General features: G+C 40.9%; 1 protein-coding gene and 8 non-coding genes across 9 annotated transcripts in view; all 9 read left to right on the top strand.

The window, feature by feature from the left end:
- The first annotated feature begins 1427 nt into the window (after window positions 1-1427).
- The window catches only part of LOC135113334 (uncharacterized), a 38662-nt gene continuing 15731 nt past the window's right edge, over window positions 1428-24358 (top strand). Inside the window, exons 1-2 of the transcript XR_010274795.1 lie at window positions 1428-1546; window positions 23020-23096. The gene's annotated coding sequence lies outside the window, so the exon portion shown is untranslated. The remainder of the gene's footprint in view (window positions 1547-23019; window positions 23097-24358) is intronic.
- LOC135113464 (U2 spliceosomal RNA) lies at window positions 4076-4268 on the top strand. The gene has a single exon (XR_010274848.1). It is a non-coding gene; the product is annotated as a U2 spliceosomal RNA (small nuclear RNA).
- LOC135113470 (U1 spliceosomal RNA) lies at window positions 7571-7733 on the top strand. The gene has a single exon (XR_010274853.1). It is a non-coding gene; the product is annotated as a U1 spliceosomal RNA (small nuclear RNA).
- On the top strand, window positions 9302-9417 carry LOC135113468 (U5 spliceosomal RNA). Its single transcript, XR_010274851.1, has one exon. It is a non-coding gene; the product is annotated as a U5 spliceosomal RNA (small nuclear RNA).
- Window positions 14308-14500, top strand: LOC135113463 (U2 spliceosomal RNA). The gene has a single exon (XR_010274847.1). It is a non-coding gene; the product is annotated as a U2 spliceosomal RNA (small nuclear RNA).
- Window positions 16442-16604, top strand: LOC135113469 (U1 spliceosomal RNA). The gene has a single exon (XR_010274852.1). It is a non-coding gene; the product is annotated as a U1 spliceosomal RNA (small nuclear RNA).
- LOC135113467 (small nucleolar RNA U3) lies at window positions 17666-17862 on the top strand. The gene has a single exon (XR_010274850.1). It is a non-coding gene; the product is annotated as a small nucleolar RNA U3 (small nucleolar RNA).
- Window positions 18249-18436, top strand: LOC135113465 (U2 spliceosomal RNA). Its single transcript, XR_010274849.1, has one exon. It is a non-coding gene; the product is annotated as a U2 spliceosomal RNA (small nuclear RNA).
- Window positions 22513-22676, top strand: LOC135113462 (U1 spliceosomal RNA). Its single transcript, XR_010274846.1, has one exon. It is a non-coding gene; the product is annotated as a U1 spliceosomal RNA (small nuclear RNA).

Below are 24358 nucleotides of genomic sequence, written 5' to 3'. Positions count from 1 at the left end.
TGGGAAGCTGTGGAGGTAATGATAGTGGGAGGGGTATTGGGGAGGGGGTCGAGGAGAGGGGGAGAGTCGTAAACAACGGTTACAGGTCTCCTCCGTGTCAGGATCCTGTCACTACGCCGTCCCTGAGTCTGAGGACAGAGACGAGGCGTGTGTTCAGTGTGCATTACCCATCCGTCGCTATCACAGTTGTTCGAGTATCAAAGGAAAGAATTTTCCTGGCAAATATGGCTAAGGAAATCAAGCAACGAACATACACACAGAGGTTTAGAAAACAGTGGCTGCAAGATAGATATATGCAAGGACTGGATCGCAGAAATTCCTAATGATGAAAAAGTGTTCTTTGCAAAATACTGTAAGTATTAGGTGATCTGACACTGATGGTTGAAACTCTAGTAAATAGAGTGATACCGCCATCTAATAAACATCGCATAGATCCCTTCACCTGCAATCTGGACGAGTACGTGCTCCTCAAGCTGTATCTTGGGCACGAAACTGAGAAACTGTTATCAGACCTATCCAAGCTTGTGTCTGCAGATCAAGAGGGAAACCTAAGGGCACGATGCTCAAATTTGGCTGGATTTCGATGTTTTTTTTTTTTTTTTTTTTTTTTTTGGTACATTTCGATGCACTTCGATAGTTTTAGGCTGCATTTCGGTGGATTTCGGTGCATTTCAGTATTAAGCATAACTGGTTAGTTACAAAGATGCTTCAAACTAAAACCCTTATCATGAACTGTCATCTGTTGTTCTACCAATTCTAAGTTTGTTACTCAAATGCAGAAACTGAAAGAGTTTTCAGTTAAATGAACCTCTTAAAGGGAGGAGGAATAAAATAAATAAAATAAATAAAAAGGCTTGAGGAATAAAATGCAAACAGATACTACTAATGCGTTGATTCATGTACGCTATCGGTTGAAGCGAATGACAGAAACCTGTGTATCATACAATTTCCCAAATGATGTTTTGAATATTGTAGCCTCAAGTCAAAAGTATTCACAGTCAAAAACAAGTGCAGTAGATAAACCTTCAACGTCGTCTGTAGAGGAAAAAAAAAAAAAAAATGATGAAGACGATGAAGTGTTCAACGCCATCTTTCAATATATATTACTAAGAGGTAAGAAAAGAGTACATCGTATAAATTATACTATTAAGATCTCTTCCCGAAACATTTCTTTAGAAGCTTATATATATATATATATATATATATATATATATATATATATATATATATATATATATATATATATATATATATATATATATATATATATATATATATATATATATATATATATATATATATATACGAAAAAATAGCCGTTTTCTTAGCTATTTATACAGGAGTTAAGCTGTTTTCTAGCCAGTTTTAGCGCCACTTGTATCCGATTCTCAGAGCTATGATGCTATCTGGCAACGCTCAAGAAGTTCAGGTTCAGTATGCCTGCCAAAGTGTCAGCGGGTGGGTGCGTGCGCCTGTCGAGGGTGAGATTTCGCCTATTTCTAGTCCTCACCGTGGATATCTTATGCTGCCAGGGAGCACAGTAATAGTGAGTAACATTGCCTTGATAAAGAGTTAGGTAGTGCTAACTAGGTCACCTTAGGCATAGGGAGTACAGATCAGCAGGCAGGACATACTCATGTTCACCCATCATGGCGGGGCCTCCTTTTACCATGCCCATTCATCGCCTTGTTTCCATTTCATTCCCCTCATCCTGTTACTCTTTGGTGCCTCCCTCATGGTAGGCTGTGCAGGATGAAATAAGACCACACCAAGAAGGTAGGCGGAGAATGATGCCATGCGAGTCGGTGTTCCTACGGTAGTTGGTCGCGAGACCGTGGGGCCTCAGCAGGGGTGTCGAAGCAGCTTCGGAGAGCAAAGCTTAAATACGTCCCTTACACACACACATACAACTACTGCAGTAGAGTGCAAAGTTAAGTTAGGTTTGGTTGTATGGTTATAGTTAACTGACAGTTATAATTACTTTTCCTTCCCAAGTTTCAAGGGTGTTCTGTCGTTTTTCGCAAATAAAATTTTAACAAAGCGTTGGACAAAAATGCTGTTTTTGCAGTGGATATTTGTGACTCCGACCTAATTGGAAAAAATATGTTTTGATGTTATCCCACGATAATTAAAGCAATTATAAGGGTAAATTTAGGGTAAACTCAGCTAAAATTTTTAGGCACCGGCAGCAAGACTGGTGTCGTCGTGATAGGTACCCCACCCGCTCATCCTTTCGTGACGTCGATGTGACATTGACATTTACCATGACCCAAGAGTAATCACCCATCCAACTAGCAGTTCTGTCTTTTTGCCTATCCCCCCCACCACACACACACACACACGCCGTAGCAATATTTCACTAACTATAAATGTGGATTTTCCGTATATGTAAAAATCACTTGAGGAAAACCGTTTTCTCGAAGGAAAATACTTATCCCTTACATGGAAAATAAATCTATCCCTGTATGATATACGTATTTGTAAACTCGTGTATCATTTTTGTCATTCTCTTCTGAAAGGCTTCAAATAAATCTATATCCATCCTATATAGGGAGACCAAACATCATCTTTAATCTAATCTATGTGATTATAATATATATATATATATATATATATATATATATATATATATATATATATATATATATATATATATATATATATATATATATATATATATATATATATATAGCTGAAAAAAGCAGCGTTTTTACTCCGATTGATTGATAATAAATAATTCTGTGGCAATATAATCATATCAGTTCGTTCTCCGAACGAACATATAGACACATTTTCCGTGTGAAGGATAATTTTCAAGTAAAACTTTCTTCGTGTAACTGTGAGTGATCATTACACATTAAAGTCAATAAATGTGCTGCAATAATGCCAGTTTTAACACAGCAGTAGTGAGATTATGCCCCCGTGGGACACACACACACACACACACACACACATTCTACATTGTGCGTGTTCCTAACATTTCATATTCAAAGATGTTGAATTGGATTAGATTTAAGTAGCATTAGTCTTTCAATTTATACGTAATCATTCCTTACATTGAATGTTTTAAATTTTGTTGACACACACACACACACACACACACACAACCATAGATCATTATGTGCTGAGGTGCTTACCACTCTCTCTCTCTCTCTCTCTCTCTCTCTCTCTCTCTCTCTCTCTCTCTCTCTCTCTCTCTCTCTCTCTCTCTCTCTCTCTCTCTCTCTCTCTCTCTCTCTCTCTGCACGAGCCAGTAAGTACTGGGAAACCGAGCGCTGGTGGGTTACTGTCGTGTGTTCACCGTGTGACATTTATTTTCCAGATAGTGATATATATTAAATGAGTAATGATCTTAATAATCAAGGACGGTGGTGGTAGTGGCTGTGGGGAATGAGCGTGTCGCATGAAAACAGTTCAGTCACCTTTCGTCTCGACCGTTTTCTCTCGTTACTGTCTCTTGACATCCAGACTGCATTAGTGAATTATTTGAACAAGGCAAATATATTTCTTTTACACATTCTAATCTGTGTCTCTCTTGTATTGAAGGAAGGCTCGCCTGTCCCCGAGATAGACTGGTGCTTGTGTCTGGGCCAGTGCTGCTGTCTTGGGAGGAAGAGTGAAGGCGTGAGGCGAATGGTGGTGGTGGTAGTGGTGGTGCACACTAGGCTGCCATGGGATGTGTAAGGAGGTTTACAGTAGGAATGAAACGCTGCAGTGCTCAGAACAGCGCACACTACTGTTAGGACATGGTGACAGCAGTGATAGCAGTAGTGCTGCTGAGACGGGGATTAGTGTTGCCCTGTCTGTACTGTTCATGCGCGGCGGGGCTGCATCTGACTGACGACTGGGTGACAAAGATCCTGGTGGTGCATGGTTTAGGAGGCTGTGGAAGACGGTGCCGTCAATGAGCGCGGCTTTTGATTTGTAAATGTACTAGTAAATGAAATGATGAGGAGGAAGCTTGGCGTGGGTGGTGTGTTTGTGTTAATTGTAGGCGAGGGGCGCATATGTGTTGTTTGCGTGGTGTGGGTGTTAAGGCTGCAGTGGTTGGGCTGGTGGTGTTGCATTAATGGGTATCGCTTCTCGGCCTTTTGGCTAAGATCAAAGTGTAGTATCTGTTCTTATCAGCTTAATATCTGATACGATCCCCATGTGGGATCTACGATATTAATCTGATTTTTGGATTATGGCGAAGTGCTAGGGGCTTGCTCCACCTTTGCCGCGGATCGGCCCGGTATTGCAGTACATCCGGGATCGGTCCACTCCCCCAGGGGAGAATATAATGAACATAAGTGAAACTTGGTTGATAGGTGAAGATGCTTGCTCCACAGTCGCTCATGACCGCCTCTAGAAAACACTTGCTGTACTTTTGCCTCGGATCAGCCCGGTATTGCAATACTTCCAGGATGCATATTTCCGAAGTCCGGAAGAGTAGGGGCTAATCTTTCATAATAATAATAATAATAAACGGTTTATTCTTTAGGCAGTTGACAAACTGAAAATGTACAGAGGGGATGGGGAAATACTTAACATTTATCCTAAAGCTAAGCCTAATCTAAAAGGGTAATACTATTGATTGATGGCTCGCACCAAGGTGGGAATCGCGCTGAGTCTGTACCGGTCCGTGTGCGGCGCCTTTAGGGGCGTGGCGTTATGTTGTGGTGTCTGGTGGCACGGACCGGGCGAGGCGCGTCAGGCGGCAGCTTGTGTCTGAGAAAAAGAAAATCATGATCATGCTAGAATGGTTTAGGCTAAGTTTGTTTAGGTTTATTGTCACGATTCCGGTTATCCTTCCAAGAAAGTGGACGTTACACTGATCCGAGAAAGTTTTAAAGGTCTGGATTTCTTAAGGCCTCGAATACTTACCCGACCTATCCGAAATCGTCAGCTATTAAACCCTCTCACATAACCCTTACCTTGGCACAGCACGCCAGAAATCACTTCAATTACCAGATCAATGTTGGTGTAGAAAACACAAATATTCTATATAATAACATAATATATATTAATAATAATAACTTATAAATAACTTAAGGTAGTACACATTACAGGAAATTAGGGAACAAATTTCTACCCTAGACCAACACAGGATAACTCCCACACTCACCCACAATAGATTCCCGCCTTTACTCAGGCTCTTATATCGCCTCCCTTAATGCTCAAAGGTTATACACGTCAACATATGACATTCCCGTCACTTCGCAAAGCGTTAAAACCCTTTCATTCCTTCATAGGCCGCTAAAATATTTTCCCCAGCCGCAGGAATTTCCCCAGACACCGTCACCGCATCACCAAATAACAATTCCCGTATTTTACCTCCTCAAACCTCAAGACCATCACCATCACCATAAATCACCTACAACACCATAACACTATCACCAAAGACACTAATAACGCCATAACACCACCTTAACTCCCGGCCAAAAAAAAAAAAAAAAAAAAAGGCTGCCTCAGCACCGACGCTGACCCCTCAGCGTTACGTCATCCACACAACTCATCAACCAAATTTCAGCGGACAAGAGCTCTTGATACCACAAAAGACTCACCAACCTGATCCTGGATATCAGTGTCATACGACCACATCACTAATACCTCCACACACACACACACACACACACCCGAATTTATCCCCTGAGAACGCCGCCTCTCTCAATCCCCTCACGGCCTCTGGCGCTCTGAAGAATTTGCTGATTCTGATACAAAAAACCCAGACAAGTATCGCCTCTCGCTTCAACACATTCTACCTCAAATACACCTTTTCCCTTACATACACATACATATAAATAACTTGAATTATGAAGAGAATAATACTACATTATATAAAATGGGTAAATAAGCCTTATACTAACATAACTAAGAATAAAGATATGCACAGGAGGAAAACGGAACACGAGGGACACTAAGAAAACGTATTCCTTTTCAAGGTAAACTCTTCCAATAACAGGACATTATAGAGAATCTTTATAAGTGTAACTGTGGGAATCACGATGAGACTATTTCCGACAATATCCTATGGCTATTTTAGAAACTGCAGTTGGCTGTCTTTACAGGTGAGCACATATACTCCCATAGAGTTCTGAAAAATGCTTTTGGGATCAGTTCACTCCCACTTGAGAGAATCATATTTATTAATAAAACAGTGAAAGTGTTACGGGGCTTGCGCCTTTGCCTCGGATACTTCCTTCTCTCCACGGGGAGAATGTAACGCTTATCAGTGAGACAGTAGCAGAGTAAGGGGATTGCTGCACTTTTGCCGCGGATGATTCCTTCCTTCCCCGGGCAGAACGTAACACATCACTATCAGTGAAACAATAACGGAGTAAAGGGGCTTGCTGCACTTTTGCCGCGGATTCCTTCTCTACCAGGGGAGATACAACATCCGTCAGTGAAATATTTATGGTGCTACATAGTACATCCACGCTCCGCTCTTGCCATGGAGCGACTTGGTTTTTCAGTACGTTTAGTATGGCCTAAATTCTGATTGCTGACCACTTACCTGTAAGGAAAGATAATGGTTGACCGGTCGGTTTTAATGCGTTGCAACACTAGGATCATCAGGCGCTGTTAAAATTAAACATTTGATCTTCAGTGTGTGGTAAAGCTTAAGGGATCCATTAGGAAGTGGAGACTCTTGTGTTGCAAAACTGGCCATCTAGGAGAGAAGGAGGTTCATATCCATCCATATTGGCTGAACATAATACTGCTTTAGTGATTTAGTATATCATTCCCCAACAGGCCTGTAAAGCAGTCTGCGGGCAAGACATGAAAGATATATTAGTGTACATTAAGTCATTTATTCAAAGACATGAGGAAGGCCAAAACCAGATCGTTATGTGTTGCGTTCCAGGGATCTCACAGGGATGCCTGCGGATGAGTCGGTCGTTTTATAGAAAGATGCCCCAGGTGCTGATAGGGGGAATGATCATGCAGCATTATTGAACTCCTTATGTGCAAGTGCCAATAGCAGTCATTGTTCTTGGTCAGCTTGCCTTCTTTAAGGCTTGCTCTCAAATAAAAGAGATAATTGATAAATAAAACAAATACATTCTCCAGGCTTAAATGATGGTTTTAATTATGTCATATCATCACGTTCACTTGAGTGTATCTTTCCTAAGCACGTCGTTACCCGTTCTCTCCCACATGTCTGACATTTCTTGTTCAGTGTCGCTCATCAGGACCAACTTATATAAGTGGAATGCTTGCCGAACTGACTTCTGAATGTATTTAGACCTTGTCATACTCCTTGCCGTTATAGTTATGTGAGAGTAATGTGTCGTATTTTGTGACTGATGTGTTAATGTTAAGGGTTGAACCATGAGAGGGATCTTGATGTCAGAGGCAAGTTTTAGGCACATAGAATTTTAATAATATGCTTAAAACAACTTTCTTACAATAGTAAATCGGACAGACACTTCTGTTGAAAAGTATATTGTTAAATTAATTTCCTTGAAGATTAATGTAAATACTATAAGAACGCTTACCACTACATAAAACAGTTCCATAACAGTTTGTGAGTGTGTTGGGGTGTTGAGTGTGGCAGGACTGGGGTGCGGAATTGAATGTTGTAATCATACTTACCTGGCACAGGAGACACAGTGATCACGAAGGCGGTTCTCCCAGGGCGAGGCTTGCCATTGCACTCCGGCAGTGCTGACCCCTGCGATTAACCCAAATGTGGTTAACTCGAGTGCGAAATTTTTGTTAGCGGGGGATTGCGTTCGCGCATCCCCCTAACCAATGACCATGGAATTCTGATAGTATGTTGTTGCTGCGCGCTCAATTGTCTATAGGTGATTGGATTTCATTGCTCTTCACTCTTTCTATGGAAGCATAAACGGATAGGTGATTGATCTTGCTGGTCGGTTACTTATCTCTATGGAAAGGGAATGGTTGATTAGTCGGTATTAATGCGCTGCTAATGCCGTTAAAATTACACTTTTAATCTTCATAATAGTGTGTGGTAGAGTTTAATCAATCCATTAGGAAGTGGAGACGTGCTGGAAAACCGACTATTTAGGAGAAGGTGGCTCTGATCCATCCATATTGGCCGAATATAATACTGCATTAATTACTCAAAATGTCATTCCCCACCAGGCCTGTAAAACAGCTATGATTGGGTTTCGTTACTGTTCACTGTATGGAAGCTTGAACGAAAAGGTGATTGATCTTGATGGTCGGTCACTTACCTCCATGGAAACTTGAGTAAAGAAGTGATTGATTCCCTTGGTGTTCTTGATGGATAGTGAGCAGGTCGTACCTTTCGTGTGATGTTCCTGCTGCATGCGATGATCATTCCCTTGTACCGAATGTTGCTCTCAGATATTGTTTGTACGTGTGTGTGTGTGTGTGTGTGTGTGTGTGTAAATTTTTTTTAATCAGTTTCTTAATGAAGAGACTATATTAATTGTTATTTTTATTCCCTATTAATGTATCTTCGACAAAAAGCAGATGATAGTGTTGCCTCAAGTTCTGAATGAGATGTCTGCATGAAATTATTAATCTTGGACCAATCAAGACTTAGTTAGTTGAAGTGAGTTGGTTCATACTTGCTGAACGATCCGATCTGACTTGGTTTGATCGCATCCTTCCACTGAGGCTGTCACTGCTGCTTCTTATGCATCCACACTCTGTCTATTTATTCCTATCATGGGTAACTATTCCGCGGCCTCACACGTTCCTCCTGTTTATGGTGTATTCTCTCACTACTCACTCATCTCATTCGTTGTCTCTAGTTTAGGCTTAAGGGGGAAAATGTTATCATAAGTTAAAGATTTGTGTTTAGATATTATTGTTAAATATATTAGTTTTTTTTTTGTTGCCAAAACGGGTAAGTTTGCAAACAGGTTTGTGTGAAAATTTTCGCAAAGCAGACCGTGAAACAAATCCGTAATGGTGGTATTAGCGCTGTGGGCTAGACCAAAAGGCCGACATCGCCTTTAAGATGGCAATCTCGACACACTGGTATTAACGGCTTGTAGAAGTGGAAACCACAAGTTCTCAAAATATGTAATGGTGCAGATGATGAGTGGGAGCAAGATGTGAACCTTTCCAGTTAAGAAGGACACACTGGATAATACAGCATCACATATTGGGCGCGTGTATCACTCTATTTGTAAAGAAAGCATGAATTTATAATTACATTTGATAACTTTACAGAGAAATATGATGCAGATGAGAAGCAGACCACACTGAAGATGGATTTAGTATAGGTTGGCAGAACATGTTACTTTCTTACACTGAGGTGAAGCCTGTGTAGGTGTTCGACTCAAAACATATTGTCGAAAATTTGTGTATTTTGCTTTAGCTCTGGTTTCCCTTCAAAACGCATAAATCTTTCGCCTTTTACTAAAGATTTCCGTGGAGGGGAACAACTCAATGAGTCTTAGATTATTTTTAAATGGCCCAATGAATGGGCTTGATAACAATAATAGTGAATTTGTGGGAAGAGAAGGTTAAGACCCAATAGTGAGTCTAAGGTTACTGGTAGACTTGATAATAGCTATCCTGAAATACAGGTAGTATTCGTGCCACGAGATCTTGTGTCAATATGACATACGTTGATAACCAACGTTCGCAAAAGTATGAGGTTCGCCGGAAGTGTCGCTGTTTGTGAATAAAACAACCACGCTTAGTATGTTGAGGTTTATTGTTCAAAGAAAATATTATACAATATACAGTAAACGTATTTCTTATGCGTTCATGAACAAAGCGGGTATCAGTGGCAGTGTAGGTGGTGGTCCACACGTGCCCTGCCCGGTATTGGGTGGAGATTGGGGGCTAGCGTGGGGGGAAGGGGGGATGCTGCAGTGAAGTACCTCCAGCGGCACATATGGCTGTGTATGTCGACCACGAGGGCGGCCTTGGCCTCGTGGCTGTCTAACAGGCTGACGCATGCGGGCTGGGCGACTGCAGTCTGCATTGAACTCAGGCGGGCGATGACGGGACAGGAAAAGAAAACCTTGTATTGCAGTCTGGCTCTACTGCAAAGCCTGGGAAGGAAAGTCATATCATTTCCTTATTTCTGGCATGGTATATCCCACTCATGCATAGTAGGCGATGTAGGTTGCCAGATCGTTTACTCTTCACTTCTAAATGTTCCCGGTTTACTTTCCTTGTATCAACAGACTTGCATGCATAATTTTTTTTTTGTGTTATTCTAGGTTAACCGAAGGTATTGTTGAATATATCCTGCCGATTATTTCGGCATCGATTATTTCTGCAACGAAAGATTCCATGTGAGGGGGTGGTCTCACGCTAACTGTCCTAATGGTTCATGTTTGTGTACGTTTTTTTTTTTTTTTTACCCTTCAAGTACAGATGTTTGACGCACACCTCTGCTCTAATGGATGCAGAACGATGGTAGCAGTAGTTTGTGGTGTTTTTTTTTTTCATACAGGATTTTTTGTTTTATAAAAGATTCATTTTTAGTTTTTTTTACTGTTTTCTTTTTTCTCTGCTCTCATTGTACAGAGAGATCGATACGTCCCATACCTTTTTCTATGCCAAAAGAATATATTTTTTGGGTCAGACATTGCAGTCAGACAGTGTGGCAGTCCTGTAAGGAAGAAAAACTAACAGTTCCCTGTATAACATGACTGAAGTATGTTGACAAGGGGTTTAGTTATTATAAAAATTGAATAAGTTCCCCACATTACGCAAGAGGTAGGAAAGGTCAAACCTCTGACCTCCATAGCTATATGGCCACACTGTCACATGTTGAAATTTCACCCTCTGCATATTTAAATAGAGCTGTAACTGCTGTCTTCCTTCTCCCTGGCATTTTCAATTCTGCTGATATAGCTTATATATTCGGTTTCCTTCTCACAGCTCGTATTTCCACGCTGTAAGATATAACATCCTTCCACAACAAGACTCAGGTGATCATTGAAACCCTGTGGAGAGTAGACTGCTCGAAAGGCAACCAAGCAGGCAGCTTGCGAGAACCTGTACAGTACCAGTCTGATATGTACCAGTTCAGTTACAGGATACCAGTACCGTGTGACATCCCAACTCTCCAACATACAGAGTAGATAACATTATTTACATCAGTAGTAGTAGTTGGACCTTGTTTTACGGTGTAGTTATGGTAAGTTTGAGAGTTTGCCAATATTATGTCTGGTGTTGTCTGTGTGTTGTGTGATATGTATGTGGGGAAGTTGTCTTAGATGGGTAAGTTTGTTTCTGTTTATCAGCATTTCTAATCCTTTTCCTACAGTATTGGTGTTATGTGTACCTAAGCAAGGGTGTTTGGCATTTAGGTCTCCTAGTATGTATGTTGGTGTGTTGAAGCTAGGCGGTGGAAGTCCGTGATCGGTAGGTAGGGTCTGCGTGGTGGTAGGTATGTTGTTGTGATATTTATTGGCCCTGCGGTAGTATCTATTCTGACTTGTAATATGTCAGTGTCAAATTCGTTGGTTGTTTTATGTTTTATGTTAGATTTCCATCGTGTAGTTCACCTGATGAATTAATTGTGTGTGTGGTGTAATTGTGGAAGTGTATTGTTTTGTTGATTCCGATTCCATGGCTGTTGATTAATATAATGTCAGCGTTTATTTCCTTGTAGGTGTTGGTAAAAACGTGTCTGTTTGGGTGCCAATGAGCAATGTTGTGTTGTATGATTTTTAACATCCATTGTTGGTAGTGGTGTTGTTTACTGTAAAGGCCTTAAGGGTTAACGGTGTTTGTTGTGTGCTGTGGTTACTTTGAGGCGTGTCTGTCTGTGTTTAGTGGCTTTGTTGGGGGTGGGGTGAGGCCTTGGTGCAGGCCGTTCCGTATTTTATTGAACTGCGTGTCGTCTATTGTGCACCAGCAATTTGATAGGTCTGTGTCGTTGTTTATTTGATAGAATAGTATTTCTTGCTCAGTATAGGCTGGGTTTGTGTATCTAAATTTATATAGGCCGATGTCTGTTCCTTGTTTGATGCTTCTTAAGGCCGGTGTTGTGTCTTTTGGCCATCCTTCACTTTTTTTTTTTGTTATTATCTGGAGGCCGATTGCTCTACCCTGTATTTTTTCTAGTGGTGGCATATCCATTTCGTCTTGATATGTATCTTGCTCTGGATGGGTGGGTTGTGATTGGTTGAGAGCTCCCTGGAGGTGTGTGTTTTCAGTGTGCGTGTTCTCTTCAGATGCTGGGATTTGCATTCCCTTGGTAAGGTTCAGTATTTGTTTTGATGGGGGGTTATTAGGAAGAATGATTGGTGGAAGGTTATTAAGTTTAAGTGCTCTATTGAAGTCATCGTTGTATGTTCCAGGGTTTGTAGAGTTTATTAGATGTGCATGCATTATGCATGCCATCAACTTTGCAGCTGTTTCGTTTTCGATTGTGGGAGTAGATGTTGGTAGATTGAGGGGTGCCGTGCTCGTGTTGCCTGACGTGACATTACTGTAGGTTTTGGTGCTGTTGTTGTTTTTCATTTGTTGTCTTTTTTCCTCAAGTGCTTTTTTACTTAGTGGGCATTTATTTGCAAGGGTCCTATGGTCTCCCTTGCAATTGATACACTTTTTGTTGTTGCTTGTGCTGCACTCCCTCCATGTATGGTCATTTGAGCTGCACTCGGAGCATACCTTAAATTCTTTAGGTTTGGGACATTTGGAAGTAATGTGGTCTTCTATGGCGTAGCATTTGAGACATGTAGTGATGGGGATGTACTCTTCTGTTTTTATTGTGTGTGCAGGAATACTCATGTGGAACCCAAGGATGCCGTTCTCCGCTGCTTTTTTTGCTGCTGCTGTTTCTTTAAAGGTGACTTTGAGTATTTTTGTTCTGGGAATCTTGAATATTGAGTCGATGCCTTCATTCATCCATGTGTTCTTTGTCAGTACCTCTTCCTCAGTTTCCTTTTCTGTGTGGTTGTAGATGTATTCGTCGGTATTGAAGATGAGCACGGTCCTTTTTGCTTTTAGCTCCGGTAGCAGGATTGGCAGGAACCTGTTGTCAATGAGTTCTTGTTGGGTCTTTTGCTGGAAAATTTTGTCAACTTCTTCGTCTGATCTCGTGAGGACGATGAAGCCATCTTGGACGGTGATGATCCTGGTTGCGTAGATGATATTTGCCGACAGTGTTCTCAGCAGGATGATTCTGTTGCCTTGAGTCGTGTCTTCACTCTTTATTTTCACTTGTGCCATTGTCACATTTGATTTCTGGGCTTAGGCCCAGTTGAAAGGTTAAGGTAAAGAACAAGGAAGGTATTCCGGGGTGGAGTGATGAGTGAAATAATGCCTACATGGGGCCAAGGCCCGACATACAAACACAGCTAAGTAGTAGAGAAATGGAAGGAGCCTGCCTAGGCAACCCCGTTTAGTGTTCCAGCCGTTAGCAGCTGTCGCAAACACCCGGGGGTGTGCCTGATCCTATTAAGAGTTTGCCCAACCTTAATCACAGTGGCTTAAGGCAGCCATCTAATGGCACCCCACAAGCAAGCCTTGGGGTTCACCTTGACCACTGTGAGGACGATAAGGGCGAAAAGAGAAAAATTAGTAGAAGTATCAGGTGCCTGGGCAGGGCTCACCTGGAGGGAGTCCCCGGTACACAGGAATATTCCAGGATCCACCAAGCAGGGATCCTCGTGCAGCAGGGCTGGAGTAGTGCAGCAGCGTAGACGATGGTGTAGCTCAACGCCTCCTTGGTCTTGCCAGTCAGCACAGTCACGAAGGTACCGGTGCTTCCTAGCTCGGCAAGGTGGGGCAGGTCTGTGTAGTCCGCCTGGCAGAACAGTTCAAGCAGCAAGCGAATCGGCGAGCTGTTACCAGGCCTCTGTTTTACATCAGTGAATCTTTACATTATTGTACTTTCTTTTCATTATCCTTTTATATCTTCGACTAGGGAAAAGATATACCATTATGTGCATCATGCATGCCTGTTGTATTCCATTAAATTGGTACGGTACACAAAATAAAAAAATTGGTTGTATCATGTAAGTACTAATATTCCAGTAGTTCAAATGATTCTAATTCTATTACATAAAAACTTGAAAGGCTTAAGGCTTTTCCTTTCATCACTAGTAGTGTTCCTGAGTGAGACTGAGACCAGTGTTGCTCTGCTTGCACCGTGCTTGCTCTCCGGCGCCGCAATGACGACTGGGTGACGAAATTACTGGTGGTGCAAGGATTGGGAAGCTGTGGAAGACGATGTTGTTGGGCATGAGTTTTGAGTTGTAAATGTACTAGTAAATGAAATGGTGAAGAAGCAGCTTGGTGTGGGTGGTGTGTTAGTGTTAAGTGTAGGCGAGGGGCGCATGTGTGTTGCGTGCGTGGTGTGGATGTTAAGGCTGCAGTGGTTGGGCTGGTGGTGTTGATGAAGTGGGTATCGCTTCTCGGCCTTTTGGCTAAGATCAAAGTGTAGTATCTGTTCTTATCAGCTTAATATCTGATACGATCCCCATGTGGGATCTACGATATTAATCTGATTTTTGGATTATGGCGAAGTGCTAGGGGCTTGCTCCACCTTTGCCGCGGATCGGCCCGGTATTGCAGTACTTCCGGGATCGGTCCACTCCCACAGGGGAGAATATAATGAACATTAGTGAAACTTAATTGCAAGGTGAAGATGCTTGCTCCACAGTTGCTCATGACCGCCTCGGGAAAAGACTAATTCTGGGATCGATCCACTCCCCTCGGAGAGTTTATTCATCAATGAAACAATAACAGTTCAAGGCCTCCGGTATTGCAATACTTCCAGGATGCATATTTCCGAAGTCCGGAAGAGTAGGGGCCAATCACTCATGATCATGCTAGAATGGTTTTGGCTAAGTTTGTTTAGGTTTATTGTCACAATCCCGGTTATCTTTCCAAGAAAGTGGACGTTACACAGATCCCAGAAAGTTTTAAAGGTCTGGATTTTTTAAGGCCTCGAATACTTAACCGACCTATCTGAAATCGTCAACTATTAAACCCTCTCACTTAACACTTATCTTGGCACAGCACGCCAGAAATCACCTCAATTACCAGATCAATGTTGGTGTAGAAAACACATATATTCTATAATAACAATATATATTAATAATAATGTTAACTTACAAATAACTTAAGGTAGTACACATTACAGGAAATTAGGGAACAAATTTCTACCCTAGACCAACACAGGATAATTCCCACACTCACTCACAATAGATTCCCCCTTTTACTCAGGCTCTTATATCGCCTCCCTTATTGCTCAAAGGTTATACATGTCAATATATGATATCAGGGTCATATGACCACATCACAAGTACCTCCACACACACACACACACACACACACACTATCACCACTCAACTCCTGAATTTATCCCCTGAGAACGCCGCCTCTCTCAATCCCCTCAGGGCCTCAGGCGTTTTGAAGAATATGTTAGTATGGCCTAAATTCTGATTGCTGACCACTTACCTGTTATAAGGAAGGATAATGGTTGACCGGTCGGTTTTAATGCGTTGCAACACTAGGATCATTAGGCACCGTTAAAATTAAACATTTAATCTTAATAGTAGTGTGTAGTAGAGTTTAAGGGATCCATTAGAAAGTGGAGACGTGTTGCAAAACCTGATATCTAGGAGAGAAGGGGGCTTGGATCCATCCATATTGGCTGAACATAATATTGCTTTAGTGATTTAGTATATCATTCCCCAACAGGCCTGTAAAACAGTCTGCGGGCAAGACATGAAAGATATATTAGTGTGCATTAAGTCATTTATTCAAAGACATGAAGAAGGCCAAAACCAGATCGTTATGTGTTGCGTTCCAGGGATCTCACAGGGATGCCTGCGAATGAGTCGGTCGTTTTATAGAAAGATGCCCCAGGTGCTGATAGGGGGAATGATCATGCAGCATTATTGAACTGCTTATGTGCAAGTGCCAATAGCAGTCATTGTTCTTGGTCAGCTTGCCTTCTTTAAGGCTTGCTCTCAAATAAAAGAGATAATTGATAAATAAAACAAATACATTCTCCAGGCTTAAATGATGGTTTTAATTATGTCATATCATCACGTTCACTTGAGTGTATCTTTCTTAAGCACGTCGTTACCCGTTCTCTCCCACATGTCTGACATTTCTTGTTCAGTGTCGCTCATCAGGACCAACTTATATAAATGGAATGCTTGCCGAACTGACTTCTGAATGTATTTAGACCTTGTCATACTTCTTGCCGTTATAGTTATGTGAGAGTAATGTGTCGTATTTTGTGACTGATGTGTTAATGTTAAGGGCTGAACCATGAGAGGGATCTTGATGTCAGAGGAAAGTTTTAGGCACATAGAATATTAATAATATGCTTAAAACAACTTTCTTACAATAGTAAATCAGACAGACACTTCTGTTGAAAAGTATATTGTTAAATTAATTTTCTTGAAGATTAATGTAAATACTATAAGAACGCTTACCACTACATAAAACAGTTCCATAACAGTTTGTGAGTGTGTTGGGGTGTTGAGCGTGGCAGGACTGGGTTGCGGGATTGAATGTTGCAATCATACTTACCTGGCACAGGAGACACCGTGATCATGAAGGCGGTTCTCCCAGGGCGAGGCTTGCCATTGCACTCCGGCAGTGCTGACCCCTGCGATTAACCCAAATGTGGTTAACTCGAGTGCGAAATTTTTGCTAGCGGGGGATTGCGTTCGCGCATCCCCCTAACTAATGACCATGGATTACTGATTGAGTTGTCGCTGCACACCCAGTTGTCTATAGATGATTGGGTTTCGTTGCTCTCCACTCTCTATGGAAGCTTAAACGGATAGGTGATTGATCTTGCTGGTCGGTTATTTATCTCTATGGAAAGGGAATGGTTGATTAGTCGGTATTAATGCGCTGCTACACACATGCGCTGTTAAAATTACACTTTTAATCTTCATAATAGTGTGTGGGAGAGTTTAATCAATCCATTAGGAAGTGGAGACTTGTGCTGGAAAACCGACTATTTAGGAGAAGGTGGCTCTGATCCATCCATATTGGCCGAATATGTATATATGTATATGTGACATAATACTCATTAAACCTTTAATAATAAAAATGATAATAATGTTGTAATCAAGTGTGTACAAGAGTAGGTGCTACACTCCTTGCCAATGTGTGAGTTAACTTAGTGTAGCAACAGTTGTAATGCATATTTTGTGTCGCAGCAACATGTGTATCGCGCGTCTGTACCAACAAGCATAGCTTTCCTTTCTTTGCAACAACATTATGCAACACTTCACATACCTATACGTATTGGTTTAGTGTGATAATAACTGTGGCATGATTTCCCTTGTAGCAAATGCTACACACCTCTTCATGTCTGTGTTTTCAGTGTGTTACAGCAGCAGCACTTTATGCCTCCTGCTCCCGTGTGTGTGTATGTGTGTGTGTTTGTGAGCTTAGTGCAGCAACAAGTGACAGTCACTTACCTGTATATATCAGCTTGTTGTAGTATCCGATGATCTGGGACGCTGCCTTAAAGACAGAAAACGTAAACTGTTGCATGGGTAACTATTTACTATGTTAATTTTTTAAATTTAAAATATTCTTTTTTTGCATTTAATCTTTGTTATTTCTCTGCAGGTGTTTTTAGTAGTATGTTATTTAGATAATAATAATGGTGTTAGTTTTATGAAAGTGATGGTGGATCACACATATTGGCAAAATACCTTAAGTTTTTTTGAGGCGAGGCAGGTGTTCAGTGTTCGGGGATTGGAGTGAAGGTGAGGTGAGGGAAGGCATGATCATACTTCATAGGATCACTTCTATAGTATGATTGCCAAGTTCCCTGACCGAAACTTGGTGTAACATCACGCCACGATGACGAGGCTGAGTGTCCGTCCCTGAGCGGGAAGCTGCCTAATGGGTATCCAGTAGGCTTGAGGACCGTCTACCACCTTTAGAGGTGTGTGGCGGGTCGGGCACAGGCTGAGTGGTGTGAATACTATAGTGATCTTTATTTTGTAAATGGCTCATGGCCGCTTTCCGTAAGGGAGGAAATAAAATATGATTGAATTTAGATGTAATAGTTGGCTCTCTCTCCTTTAAGGTCACGTGGGACTTTTTATTTATTTTATTTATTTAATTTTTTTTATTTATTTGAACATTGCCCCCTCCCGCACACATCACAAATTAACTCTTCGCTTGACGACAGGCAGCACTACTCTGACTACATTTTACACATTGAATCTATATTGACTTTTTTTTTTTTTTCGTGGGCACTAAATTAGTGTTAAGTTTAGACGAGGGGCGCATGTGTGTTGCTTGCGTGGTGTGGATGTTAAGGCTGCAGTGGTTGGGCTGGTGGTGTTGCATTAATGGGTATCGCTTCTCGGCCTTTTGGCTAAGATCAAAGTGTAGTATCTGTTCTTATCAGCTTAATATCTGATACGATCCCCATGTGGGATCTACGATATTAATCTGATTTTTGGATTATGGCGAAGTGCTAGGGGTTTGCTCCAGATCGGTCCACTCCATAGGGGAGATTATAATGATCATTATTGAAACTTGGTTGCAAGGTGAAGATGCTTGCTCCACAGTCGCTCATGACTGCCTCGGAACAACGGAGATTATCCATCGGTGAAACAATAACAGTTCAAGGCGCTTGCTGTACTTTTGCCTCGGATCAGCCCGGTATTGCAATACTTCCAGGTTGCATATTTCCGAAGTCTGGAAGAGTAGGGGCTAATCACTCATGATCATGCTAGAATGGTTTAGGCTAAGTTTGTTTAGGTTTATTGTCACGATCCCGGTTATCTTTCCAAGAAAGTGGACGTTACACAGATCCTGTTGTTTATTTACCTTTTACCGTTGAGTTGACGTAAATTTTGTTTTGGCAACGGGCAGTGTATATATGTGTGTTATTATATGTTATTGTTGTCATCTAGATTTTATGCTTTACCTTATGACTGAGAAGTTTAAGTGTTAAGTGGAGGTGGTACATCTTGCTCTAATGTTTTTGCAGTTTTCTTGAGCCATGTGTGCTCCAAGATGTTGTTTTGGTTTTCTGTTATTGTGTGTATATATTCAGTGTCGTGTAAAATGTTTTGTAGTGTGAATTTTGTTTTTTGAGCTCTTTCGTGTAATAGAATGTTTATTGGTTTCAGGTCGCTTAGTTGGTGTAGCTCTGATGTGGTTTTTGTGTATGGATACTGTTCATTGTAAGCAAACCTTAAGGCATGGTTCTGTACTCTTTGAAGTTTTCTTATAGCATGTTTAGATAATGTTGTTAGTAGATATTCGGGGTAGAGAAGTAGTAGAATTACGCAAGCTTTTATGAGGTGTACCTTGATGTTCGTGGTAAGTTGGCAGAATCTTTTTATAATATATAGAGCGTGCTTCGCTTTTACTACGTTATTTGTGATTTGGTTGTTGTACCCTTTGCTGTTGATTGACAGTCCAAGAATGTTTGTCTTTGTTGTGTATGGTATTCTTTGATGGTTGATAGTTATTGGTTTCGTTTTTGTTATTGAGACTGGGAGTATTGCGAATTTATTCATCTTTGCTTTTATTTTCCACTGATGTTCGTATTGGTTTATTTTTGTGATTTCTCTCTCCACTTCTCGTGCTAAGAAATTTCTGCTATTCCCTTGTTGTGTTATTATTTGGGTGATGTCATCAGCGTAAGTTACGTATGTGCAATGTGGGCTTGGTGGTGGAATATCTGAGGTGTATATAGTGAAAAAGGTTGGTGAAATATTGATGCCTTGAGGTACTCCGCTTAGCAGTGGTATGGATGGACCCGTGTGTGTTTTTATTGCTATACTTGCTGTTCTGTTATTCAAAAAGCTACTCAATAGCTTTACATAAGTGTCTGGTAAATTTAATAAGGATATTTTATATTTTAAGCCTTGGTGCCAGAACTTATCAAGTGCTTTTGATATATCCCAGGTGACAATTGTGGCTATTTTGTTTGTTGTTAGTGTATGACTTAGTGAGGGCTGCTATGGCAGTATGTGTTGATCGGTGTTGTCGAAATCCGTGTTGAGATGTTGGAAAAAGGCTGTTCGTTTCTAGGTAATTTCTTGGTCTGTGGTTGATTATTTTTTCGAACATTTTTCCTGGCACTTCAAGTAGGGAGATAGGTCTGTGGTTATGTGGGTTTGTTGTCTGTTAGTTGGCCTTTGGGATTAGTTTGAGTTTAGCATGTTTGTATTCGTCTGGGAAGTAGCCCATGGAAATTGATATGTTGAGTAGTTTTGTGAGAATTAATATCGAGTCTGGTGATAGGTGTTGTAGAATGATTTTATTGATCTTCGACACCCCTGGGGTGTTATTCTTAAGGCTTTTGATTGATTATACGTTGTATTGTGTCTGGGGTTATTTTATGTAACAGTGGGTGGTTGTCATTAAGTCTGTTTGGGTCTCCATTTGGGTATGGCGTAAATTTATCTTCATTATTAATCAGGTATTGGGTGATCATGTTGTCTTTTTTTTTTTTTTATGTAGGAAGGACACTGGCCAAGGGCAACAAAAATCTAATAAAAAAATGCCCACTGAAATGCCAGTCCCATAAAAGGGTCAAAGCAGCGGTCAAAAATTGATGAATAAGTGTCTTGAAACCTCTGTGTGTTGATCGAATTCTGCGTTTTCCTGTTGTGATATTTGAAAGTTATTGCTCCATATCTCTCTAAAAATTTCTTCTTGTTTTCTTATGTCATGGATTTTTTTGTTGTTGTGTATAATGTAATTTTCTGAGGTCTTACTGTTGCATTGTAATCTTTTTATCTGTGACCTGAATTTCTTAGAGTCTTTATGTGCATTAATAAGCTTACTTATTTTACTTTCCCATTGTTTATTTTGTATGTTATTGCACTCTTTTATTATTGCATGTCTTATTCTTTTTAAGGTTGCGTATTTTAGAGGAGTCCAACCTGTATAATTGCTTTCGTCTGTGATGTTTTTTGCGTAGGTTTTGAGATATTTTATGGTGTTATTTGTTAGTGGCTTTTGTTGTGTTATTGTTCTTTTTAAGGGGATGTTGTTTTTCATTGAGTTTGTTACAGCGCTTGTCCATTGTTGTAAAGATATATTTAGCTGTAGTGTGGTCATATAAGCGTTTGTGTCTATGTTTTTATGTGTTTCTTTAATGTCTTGGGTGAATGTTTCCCAGTTTGCTAAGTTGTAGTTTGGTATTGGGTCAATGGATGTTGTTATTGCTTGTGTAGTTATTTTGATTATTACTGGAATGTGGTCAGAAGATGTGGTGGGACCGGGTTTTATATCCCTGTTATGGTATGCTTTATGATTTGTAAGTATGATGTCGGGTGTAGATGTATGATTGCTCCCGAAAAATGTATGGAAGTTAGAGCCTTTGTGACAGAGATTCCCTTTGTCAATAAGTTTTTTTATTGCTTTCCCAACATTGTTACTGTCATTGTTGTTTAGAATCGTATGTCTGGCGTTTAGATCTCCGATGATGTAAGTTGGTGTGTTTTGTGTTATTAATCTGTGAGAGTCTGTGATGGGGAGATAAGGTCTTCGTGGTGGTAAGTAAGTTGTTGCAATATTTATTGGTCCAGTGCTAGTGGATATGGTAACTTGTAAAATATCTGTGTCAAAGTCGTCTGTGATTTTATATTCAATACTGTTTTTAACTAGTATTGCAGATCCATCATAAAGGGTGTTGTCACTGTTGATTTTGTGATTGTTGTATCCGTATATTGTTATGGTTTCTGTGTCCTTGACCCCGGTGCTATTCAGAAGTATTATGTCAGGGTTGTTCTGTAAATATGTGTTAGTTAACAAGAATTTGTTTGTTTTCCATGTATGTACGTTATGTTGTATTATGGTGATCGTGTCCATGTTTGTGTATGTGTTTGTATGTGAAAAGTTTGTGTTTGTTCCGGTGATTTGTGTGTAACGGTGTTTGATTCTGGGTACTTGCTTTAATGAGAGGAGTGTCTGTGTCTGCTGTGTTTGTGTTTGGGGGCTTTGGTGGGTGGCGGGGTGAGTTCTTGGTGTAAGCCGTTACGGATTTTACCGAACTGCGAGTCGTCAGTAGTACACCAGCAGTTTGTTAGCTCGATATCATTATTTATCATATACAGTAGTATTTCTTGGTCAGTATATGTCGGGTTCGTGTACCTGTATTTATATAATCCAGAGTTAATTCCCCGTTTTAAGTCAACTAGATTAAAGGTTTTTTCTTTGGGCCATTTCTTGTTCATTGTAGCTCATCAGGACCAACTTATATAAATGGAATGTTTGCAGGACTGATTTCTGAATGTATTTAGACCTTGTCATACTCCTTGCCGTTATAGTTATGTGAGAGTAATGTGTCGTATTTTGTGACTGATGTGTTAATGTTAAGCGTTGAACCATGAGAGGGATCTTGATGTCAGAGGCAAATTTTAGGCACATAATTTTAATAATTTGCTTAAAACAACCTCCAAAACAACCTCCTTACAACAGTAAATTGGACAGACGCTTCTATTGAAAAGTATATTGTTAAATTAACTTCCTTGAGGATTAATGTAAATACAATAAGAACACTTACCACTACATAAAACAGTTCCATAACAGTTTGTGAGTGTGTTGGGGTGTTGAGTGTGGCAGGACTGGGCTGCGGGATTGAAAATTGAATTTATACTTACCTGGCACAGGAGACACCGTGATCACGAGGACGGTTCTCCCAGGGCGAGGCTTGCCATTGCACTCCGGCAGTGCTGACCCCTGCGATTAACCCAAATGTGGTTAACTCGAGTGCGAAATTTCTTATTTGTGAGGGATTGCGTTCGCGCATCCCCTGTGCAGATTTTCTAGTGGGAAAGTGTTAATTAGTTTGTTATGCGTACTAGGTAATCAACCATAGTGTAATTTAACTCGAGTGTGTAGGGATGCGTTCGTGCATTCATGTATGTGTGCTATTATTTATTTATTTACTTAATCAATTCTTCATTGAAGCTGTTGTGCACAAATCAGGGACTACAAATGCAGTCATGGATATTGCATTATACATTTTAGGACCCGCAACCATTTAACCTCAAACATGAACCAAAAACATTAAGAGGAATCATAGAGATCATGTTCCAGATGTCCATCCTTTTGTTGAGACCACTGTTGAACGTAGCTTGATCACCTGAACCCTTTCAGTGATGGGTGCCTTCTATGCTGTGCGGAATCCGGGTTAGAAGTACTTGGGAATCATCAGTGCTCCTCTGACAGCTAAGGTGAGTGGCCGTGCGGTCGTTCCCTACCTCCGGTTTGTAATGTCACGAACTGCTGTCCATCGGTTATCGGAAACTCACGAAAGTGTAGTAGTAATAATAATAATAATAATAATAATAATAATAATAATAATAATAACAATAATAATAACAACAACAACAATATCCGGTTTATTGAGATGGCATTTGTTACACGGAAAATATACATTGGTTTGGGGGGAAGGGGGGGATGCTCAACTCTAAAACTATGGTTAATTTAGAGAAAGGCTAACTGTTAATGGCTCGCACCATCGTGGTAAGTTGGGAACCGCGCTGAGGCGGTCTCGGCATGGACCATGCCAGGCCCGTCGGGCGGCAGCATGTGGCGTAGTCGTGGGTGGCGTAGCAGACACTTCTCAAACTTCTCCAGGATTTCTCGGTGCCTGGCGGATAGCCTGGGCAGGCTCTGGATGTCAGGGCATCCTCGTAGTTCGTGTAGGCAGGGACATGGGTAACCCTCCATGCCCTCTTCTGCACACTTTCCAACTGCTGTTGTTGAGTGTGGGGTGAGAGAGGAGGATTACGTGAGGGAGGCTTACACGAGTTTGGGGAGGATGAAGGTGAGGTACACCCTCCTCAACTCGGCTGCCGGCGTCCCCAGGAGCCTGAGTCTGCGCAGCATGTACTTACATACTACGCACACAGGCATGGGCAGCGTTGTGGTGGGCTCGGGTGTTGTTTACATGCTTCGACCTCAGAGTTGACGGTTCTTCTCCAGTTTCTTACCACGAACATACCAGGGATCGACTCCCCCCCCATTGGAGTAATAGTTCCTCCTCTTAAGCTTCCTTGAGGTAAATGCAGTTCCCATTATAATGAACGAAGGACGAAGCGATCATGACCACACATTCAGCAAGATAAGACAGCTGTCAGAGTTGGGCTCAAGTACAGACGACTGTACTATATATATATATATATATATATATATATATATATATATATATATATATATATATATATATATATATATATATATATATATATATATATATATGAAATGAAAATATATTAAGGAAAAGACAGAAAGATGACAGGGATGATAATAAATCCAGGAACCAGATCAATCAATAAGTATGCGGTAGTTAGAAGGTTACAAGAGGGAATGGCAGTTCCGTACTGTCTGTATTAGTCTAGAATTACTTATACCGGTAGGGAGACTTAGCAACAGTGGGAAAGACTCAGAACATAGTAGTTAGGGGGGTTAGGTGCTCCACGCAGCATAGCAG

Source organism: Scylla paramamosain, chromosome 25 (assembly GCF_035594125.1).
Source record: "Scylla paramamosain isolate STU-SP2022 chromosome 25, ASM3559412v1, whole genome shotgun sequence".
Classification (NCBI taxonomy): domain Eukaryota; kingdom Metazoa; phylum Arthropoda; class Malacostraca; order Decapoda; family Portunidae; genus Scylla; species Scylla paramamosain.
The sequence above is the reverse complement of the archived record's forward strand: the minus strand, read 5'-3'. Positions and strand labels throughout refer to the sequence as shown.